The sequence below is a fragment of the Chinchilla lanigera genome, unplaced genomic scaffold, assembly GCF_000276665.1.
Source record: "Chinchilla lanigera isolate Chin_1 unplaced genomic scaffold, ChiLan1.0 scaffold00003, whole genome shotgun sequence".
NCBI classification, from domain to species: domain Eukaryota; kingdom Metazoa; phylum Chordata; class Mammalia; order Rodentia; family Chinchillidae; genus Chinchilla; species Chinchilla lanigera.
Genome location: NW_004955404.1, coordinates 32,227,903 through 32,237,326, shown reverse-complemented (window position 1 = coordinate 32,237,326; position 9,424 = coordinate 32,227,903).

The window sequence follows — 9,424 nt, the reverse complement described above, 5'->3', positions numbered from 1 at the left end:
AGTTTTCAGGTTCTTAGCAGCTTGTTCTTGATTCTGGGTTCCCTGGCTCCTGACACTGATTTCTACGGATTCTAATTCTCATTACCTGAGATAGGTTTGTACATTGTGATGATTGCTTCTCTTGTTTTCCTGGTGAAATCTTGATCTTACATTTTGCTCAAGTGAGCTCTCTCAATATCTTATTCTAGTGAGTAGGCTTTGATAGAGGGTGGAGTTGGGTACTATGGGAAGTGGAAGAGACATATGCCAGAGTCCTCCACAGGATGTTTTTAGGAATCAGTATAAAAGCAGTACTCTTTTCTTAGATGTGTTGCTGCAGGATGACATAAGCACCAAGTTGCACATGCCCTTATTTCTCCCAAATAAGTAGTGTCCTAATGCCAGATTTCTCTTATTCTGCTCTTATAGAACATCTACATCACTCCAGTGAAATAATTTTGATTTGAATTTTTTCATTAGATGGTAGCTAGATGACCTTAACTATTCATTTCAATTGTAAAAGTTGAGGTTTTCTTTGAAATATCTGTCTAGACATATAGCCAATTAATTGTCATCTAGAATACTGCCAATCTAGAGTTCCTCCTATCCAACCACAAAGAGAGTTTGAAAAAGTCAGTAATAGTACTGATTCTTCAAGATCAAGTATAGAAGTGGTTTGTGTAATTCTTTGTGATTTACTAATAATTGAAATCAGTCTCCAACCTAATTTCCAATCCAGATTGGAAGGTAGGAAGAAGAAGAAGAATTGTTTGGGCTTCTGGATCCTGTTTCTTAAAAACTTAGTAATTTCTCCAAAATAAATGACTATCCCACAGCAATAATGGCAAAGAGAGAAGTGCCAAGGGACGGTGCACTAAATAATGAAATAACAGCCATCTGTTTAAGGAAGGCTCAACAGTTTCATCCCATAAAGGGACCATTTAATTCCTCTGCCAAATTGGTCCTAGCAATGCACAAAAGTACTGTGGCTTCCCCAACACGTAGTAGATATAAAATATTCTTTCACTTCCTGAACATTTCTTCTGAACAGAATTCCTTCAATAATAGCCTGTCTGATTTCCTTCTACACATCCAGATCATTTGATAACATAATCAATTTTCAGCCAGGTCTTCATGTTGGCTGTGGTTTTATTTAAGTGTAACTGGCTTATTGAATTAACTGGATTCCATGGGATGCAAGCAAAAAGTAACTAGTCTTTCCCAGTATGATTCTTTTCAGCATACTTTCTTAATGTATACCACATCTCCATTCCATAACCACCTTGATGAAATCTCTGCCAACTCTCACAGCTTTTCTTGTTAGCTTTAGGTAACAAATGGTATAATCCAACCTAATAGTCTGATTCCAAACCGTTTTCTTGTTAAATTTTAACTCCCCTGTCAGCTCTACTCATATTTCAGAATGTGAGTATGGTGAAATTTGTTTCCCCCCTAACTATTCTGTTCCTTGAATTCTGCTCACCTGTGTGCATCTAGCTAGTTCAGTGTTTGAGTTTGAATGAATGTGACATGGCAGAAAGGCTTACTTGACTTTCCAGTTGTAGCAAAACCTTTGTGCCCTCTGAGTATGGAGGATTCCAAGTGGTGGGTCTTCCTTGTGGTGGTGATTTTGTGTGTTCCTACTGGGGATCCCTCAGCTGAATATACCTGAATACAGGTAGTATTTTCTGTAGCCGGGTGCTTATAATTTCATCTTCAATCTCTTATTTTCACCTTGCTTTTTGTGAGCATTTCTCCTGAATGGAAAACAATGGCTACTCTGATCTCCTTCTACTGGACCTACAGTTGGTGCACAGAAATTTCATACTTCCATTCTCCCCGACAAATTTTACCATCAGAACAGCTTATGCCTTTAGGCCTTTTAGGTATATATTAGACCTCAACAGTGAGTGGGGTCCCATAAATGCTAGGGGACACCACAGGAAACAGTAGAATTCTCTTGATGTCCCCTCCTGCACACTACTATCAGCAAGTTGACTTGGTTTGTGGGCAGAGGAAACAAAACTCTGCACCATGGAGATGAAGGGGAAGCTGAAGAAATATAAGAACCACAGCTAATACAGATGTCTTCTGGCTTCACATTCTTCAATTCCTTTTCCGAATTCTTTCCTTCTTGTCCATGGTTTAAAAGTAGGCTTGAGATAATGCTGGAGGTGCCAATTTGAGGTCTCTGTCTTTAATGGCTACCTAGAGATTACAGCATCTATTTGTTAACTTAAAAATGTTAATACTAATTTTACTGTTAATTTCTTGCCAAAGAATTCATGAAGTTCACCATATTTAATCCCAGTTACCACATTCCCAATTTGCTACATTTCCCTGCATTTTAATTTTGTTAATATCACAAATAAACAGGGACGTTAGATAAGGTAAAGGGTCAATTTTACAAGAAGACCTAACAATCTTTAATGTACATGTGCCTAACAACAAAAAGTAAAGAAGTTATGCTGTCATCCAATTCTCCTTAACCACATCCCCCAAAACTTACATAACAGATCCAGTAAGCTGGACATAAAGAGATCCTTTCCAGGACAGCTGGTTTCACCCTGCTTCATAGACTTTCTTGTTTGGCTTTACACAAAATTCTAGGCTACTTCTAGAGCTTGCCTAGATACTTTACCTTTTATTACTTTATTTATGTTCAGTCCAGTCTAGTAAAAAACTGTTCTCATCCAGATTACAGCTTTTTCCCCCCACCAACCCTAAACCTAGCTCAGAGGGGGAAGGTTTTACAATAAGCATGATTTGCCCACTTAGCTCTTCTCCCTCTGCAGCCCTTTGTTCCCTTTCTGCTGGAGAGGTGGAAAGAGAGGAGAGCAAGTTTCAGAAATATCTTGCACTGATAGCTGTGACTGATAGCTTCTGCCTGCTAGGATGTTCAACCTTTCTCTTGTTCAGGTGCAGGGCAACCTGAGGGTGCTCAAGTGATCCCTAATGAGAACCTCCCACCTGTGACTTTGTGACAGATTGATGTCTCCCTCCTATGCTGGTAGCTACAGTATTCCATAAGGTCCTGGATTCCTTCAATCCATCTCTATAAGGGCCACAGTATTCCACTGAGTATCTTCATGGATAAGGACCTTTGGTATCAATCCCAAGTGCTCACCTTTCTAAGGTTCAGATCTGAGCAGAGGAGACATGCCTTTCTTTGGGGGGTCCCAGGGCAACACTATCTTTGAGGTGTACATTTATAAGCGTCTCAAGCCTGTAGACAGGTGTCATTACATCCCAGTGTGTGTACTGGGAGAGATATCCCAGTACATTACAGGAGTCTCTCTAAAGGAAGCCTCTTTACCAATATTTTCTCACCAGTCATACCTTTACATACACTGCAGGTGGCAGTGGTCTTTTGTTTACTGGGCTGGATTTGGCATCATCACTTAGTAAACTGTTCATAAATATTTAGGCTTTTATAAATGTATGGGTATGGAGTGAACTCTATCTGTTTTAACTTTAGAGGTTCATCCAAAACTAAGACAACAGGATGACTCCCACTTTAACATTGCTTCATTTGCAAATAGAAACACATCAGGATTCTTAGCAAAACTTAGATAATATTATAGGAAACAATTTTTGTGTATATATAGCCATTTAATGTTTTGTTTCTATCTTTTAAAATAGCTTTTGTGTTATTTTTCATTTTTTGTACATCCCATAAGTTAGGAGCTCTTTGGGAACATGTTCAACAGATATAACCAATAAAAGAGTTGAAGATAATTCAAGTGTGAAGAACTTTTCTAGAGTGAAATCTCGAAGAAGGGGTCTTTTCCCAATGCTGGCAGGGTAAATAGGATTAAGTCCCTCTCGTGTTTACAACTTCCCTTAGTTCTATTTTCTAATGTCTAGATATATGAATAATACTTTCATAGACACATGATATGCCTTTTAAAATCAACATTCTATTTTTTTTTTTTTTTTTTTTTGGTACTGGGAATCGAGCTCAGGACCTTGTGCTTGCCAGGTAGCCACTGTGCAACTGAGCTATATTCCTGGCCCCAAATCAATACTCTTCAAAGGATTCATAGCAAAAAAAAAAAAAAAATCACTGTGAATTTAAAACATCATAGGCTCCTTTTAAAAACAAAACCCTCAACATGGAATTGTTAACTTAAAAAAAAAAAACACAGCTGCAATCTCTTCATTTGCATTAAAAAAGTTGTACTTAATAAACCACCAGTGGTATGAACACATTAGAAGCTAGGTTGCCAATTAACATCTTCTTGGCTGTGCAGAGATAACCAAGCATAGAAAAAGTTAAACAAATTTGACTTTAATGTAATTATGCTGGAGACTAATTTCATCAGATATTTATCAGATTTCCCCATGGATCCTCTGTAGCAGCAGCACTAATATTGTTTCCCTAAATATTCACCAGGGCCAACCTTTGCATGGAAATATGCAAAGAAGGGCGCCTGCAAAGATTTTCATCCTTGTTTCTCCTGTGTATTCCCACCCTCTATACACAGAAAACCTCTCTACTGGCAATGGAGCTATTTGGGATAAGTTTACTTAGTGCTGATGCCACATCGACCAGCTCACACTGAGACTACATTACAGTAACTGCCTTAATAATCCTAGTGAGATTAAGGAATGACAGATGTGCCCAAGGGTAGCACCAGAAATATGTCATCAAGTTAAGAAGAGCCTTTAGTATTACAGAGGGAAAATTTTTCTCCAATTTGTTCTCCTCCATACCTTTTCAGCATTTCACAATGGTTTTCTCCACTTAGAAATGTGAATGGGTTCATGTGCATTTTTAAAAATTATGACCATTAACCAGGTATGATGGTGTATGGCTGCAATCCCAGCACTCCGGGAGGCTGAGGCAAAAGGATTTCAAGTTTGAGTCAAGTCTAGGCAATGTAGTGATTTACTGAGACCCTCACACAAAACAAAAAATGCAAAAGGGCTGGAATATAGCTCAGCACAAAGGCCCTTGGTACCAGTACTAGCAGAAACCAAAATCAAAAACCACCAAACAAACAAAAGACCCAGCCACTTTTTTCTCACCATCTCATATATGTTACTATTCATATACAATACACAAGTTTTCCATGAAATAGGAGAAAATGCTAGATACTTTAACTAGACAATTTAGGTCACGGTACTATTTTTCACGTATGGTCAAGTTCATTCAAGTTTCTGAAAGTTGTTGATAAAACATCATTTAAGTATTTTCAAGTTCAGCTCTGACTGCAATGGACCCTAGGTTGTATAAAATAAGTTCTTCCCTTGAGAAAGATTTTGCTTTCTTTTTGAAACATTTCCTACATGTACTACAGGCAATCTCAACCCCTTTTATTCCGTATCAAGGTTTCACATGGAAAACGTGATAAATACTGCAATCGAGTTCAGTGTTCCAGTCCACAGGCGTTTTACACTAGGTTGTTCGGGAGTATGGAGATGGATGTTCTGGCTTCTCATTCATTTATTATGCTTTAATATAATGGACAAAATGAAATGTTGCCTTGGCTTTGCCTTTTGAAAATAAGCCAAGGGAAGGAAGGAAGGGAGGAAGGTGATTAACCTGGTAATTCCCAGTGATCGCATTTTGGAAGGAGGTAACATTTCAATGTTAGGTTTTTTTTTTTTCACTTTTGCAGATTATTTCAAACACTTGCTCAGTACAGAAAACAGCTTTTAAAACTGTACTTGAGTTTCTAATACAGATCGATGTGTGCTACTGAGTGGGGGAAACAGGATAGGAAAGAATAAGAAACACTGATTTAGTAGCTACAAGTCCTCACTTAATCTCCCTGGGTATCATTGACCATCGCACAGCCTGTAACCCTTGATTACCATTTCGCTTTGTATGTGTGCAAGACAGTTGTTGAGGAAATGGTGTGCTAGGTGATCTAGTTTCATATTTTAGGGGGAAAGACAAACTGTAAATTATTTCACAAAGATACAAACATGTCTCTGAGAAACAGGCTTGAATACACTTTTCCCTGAATGTTTTTTTAATTTTCTTAAGTGGCATTTTGAATTTATACTCATTATATCTATCTGTCTGTTAGACAACAGTTCTCAGGAAGTTCAAAAAAATCCTACTATACTCAAGTTAAACATTAGCAAAAACCATATTTTTCTCTTTCTTCAGATCCCCCATGCTTTGGAAAAAAGCTTCTTTCTCACGTCTTCCACCCCTTATTTCCACATTGCTATGGAATAGCAGCTGTGTTTAGCTTGCTGAATTTCAATAAGATATAACAGATGTTGAAGAGACCTATGTTAATAATAATAAAAAAGAAATAACCTATCTAGAATTTCTTTCCTCCAGATACAATTTCAATTCTTAACCATTTGTAATTCAAGCATCTGGAGTAAAAATAAAGGATAAATTCCCAACAAGGTTCACTGTTGATTCTCTGCCTGAGGAAAAAGAAACACTGTTGGTTGTACTGGTTTGTGGGGGATGGGTAGGAAAGAGGACACTGGTTATAGAAGGTTAAGGTATATTTATCCTACATTGTTTCATAAATCAAGTAATGGAATCAGAAAGTATCTAGGTTCTCGGGTAGACATTTGTTTTCAAAGGCTGTTTGAAAAGTGGGCTAAAGTTTTGTGTTGTTGAGGTTTAGAAAGTTGGCCTTTCAGCAATGCTTCTTATTGTTCATGAAGTGTCCTCTTGTGCCTGCCTGATTTTCTGTCCACTGACTTACAAGTAGAGCCACATGCTCTTTAAGATCAACTCAACCTTCCTTATTTGCTACTCTACTATAGAAGAAAAGAAAGAAACTAGCACGTCATGAATCCTTACTAAGTGTCAAATATTAGTTTAGTGCAATACTTTCTTATTTTATTTAACTATTATTGAAATTTATGCAGAATAAGTTGATCCAGGAAAGGTATATCAATTTGTTTGTGGTGTTATAACAAAAATACCATACACTGGCTGATTTCTAAATAACAGATTACTTTCTCACATACCTGGAGGCTGGGAAGTCCAGGATCTAGGCACTAGCAGGATCAGGGTCTGTGAAGTCTCACTCTGCTTCCTGGAAGTCTTCCATAGTGCTAAATTGTGAAGGGAAGAAGGGATCTGCTCACATGACACAATCATCTCCTAGAAGGCTCCACCTCTTAATACCATCACATTAGTGATACTGATTAAAGTTCAAAACAGGAATTTGGGGACGACACATTCACACTAAAGCAAAGGATGTCAAAAAACTTGCCCAATCACCTAACAAAATGTTGGTATTTAATTTCTAATCTTCCTCTCTCTGTTTCTGGGAGGGGAGAATGCAGCATAGTAATAATCAAAGAATCAGCATGCAAAAGAAGGCTACCACAGCATGTTATTTACAGATTATATTCAGCTATTTGTGTGTTACATCAGACTTGCTGTGTCTTTCTTATTTCAGGGTTAATTTGACAGTTTCAGACACTAAATTATCGAAGTGCTCCATATACTTGTCCTTCTCTTCTTAAGAAGCAGTAATTAATTTCATGAATTTTACCATTTTAGTTCTTTATATAATTTTCTGAAAACTGTGGAATATACAAACTCCTTCAAAATAAGTATTTTTTAAAAAGTTTATATACTTGGAAATGTCAAGACTTGGTCATCAATGTAGTTATATTTAGGTTTGACAAAATTATATTCTTAGAAATCTAGCATGCATTCAAATAACTTCCCAGCATATATTTTTCTCAGCTTTTACATTTGCCAAACATATAAAAGATACTGCTGTATAACTATGAGAAGTAACAGTACCAACATATTATAATGAATGCATGAGCTTATATGAGAAAATTCTTATCCTACATACCAATCAGAAAGCTGAACCAGACTGGTTCAACATGCTCACATCTGGAAAATACAAACACCAAACACTTCCATTCAGTGTATCTCAGCCCAGATGTTCAGTGACTACAACTTCCTTTCCCACTCTGCATCCATTTCCCACTAGGAGCAAAAAACACCTACACTGTTTCAGATGCCAGGTAGACCATAGATACTGTGGTAGTTCTTATTAGTGGCAAATTTGTTAATTAAGTAGGTTATTTTCCCTTGAACAGAGAAATATATCTTTACTACTTTACAAATTGGTAATTAATGATTTAATCTGAATTTTCACATCATGCATGGGGGCATATCAGTATAAACTTCATATTAATATTAGAAGAATAACGTCTTCTACAGTCCCAGGCTAACAAGTTGAATTCCTCTATTAAACAAATAGGAACAATCTGTTGGAATTCATTTACCTTCTTTTTACTTGAAGGAAGGTTATAGTTCAGGAGCTCTCTGCATTGGTTTGTTTGGGTTTTCCACTCTCACCCCATTACTTGGCAACTTCTTCTGAATTCCTACTCCCAGAACCATCCTTCTCTCTTTGAAGTTTTACTGTGGGTTTAGAGCTCAGGTCAGATGCCAGCTCATCTCCTGCCTTATCTCTCTAAAAACCACTTGAATGCTGTCTTTTTCTGCCACAGCAAGTTTATACCACTCTTGGAATATTTAGTATTTTATCACATTTTACAGTCATCTCTGTTCATATTAATCTCCTACAGTAGAATTAAATTTCTTGGGGAAATGGTTTTCATTTGTCCATCATTCTATTGTCGTGAATAATATATATTCATAAAGATTGCTTCATGCATAGAGTTTGAGTTGTGTATCATTGCTGCTTTACGTTTCGGGGAATTAACGCATTCAAAATATAGACAATCATGTGAAAAGTTTCCAGAACTATCATTTGGACTTAAATAGTTAGCCTGTATTTCTCCAGCTGCAATCATAACTTCTCATTTTACTTTCTAATTTTCCACCTACACAGAAAACAGTGGTAACTGTGGATCCAGTGTCACCAAAATCAAGTGAATCTTTACTGAATTTCATGGCACACATGGATAAGAGTGAAGGATTAAGTTTGATTATGTCAACTTGATTGGCTTGGAAGACACCCAGGGAATTGATAGAGCATATTTCTGGATATGTCTGAGTGGGTTATGGAGGTGTGATCTTGGCTACTATATCTGGCCCCTTACCCCTTTCTCTCAGACACTGCCCCCTGCTCTGCTTCCCAGCCACCATGAGCTAAGCAGCTTTGCTCCACCACACCTTTTCTCCATCATATTTTTGTCTTAGAGCCATTCAACCACATCCTGAACCTCCTGAAAACATGAGTTAAATTAAACTCTTATCCTTGAGGTTCTAGGTATCAGATATCATGTCCCAGCAACAGGAAAGCTGGCTAATATAGTAGGATACTAATCCTGTGCAAAACTGGGTAGCTCATAATTTCCCTTGAGATGAGGCTAAAGAGAAAGCAGTCACAGCAAAATTAGAAAATGCTCTGTGGACCTGGTTCTCTCTAAATCTTGTGTAAAGGAAGTGTCAAGAAAAATAGACGGTAATATAAGCAACTTTGAATCTTTGCCTTTCTCTCCCTCTTTTTTCTTCTCTCTCTCTCTC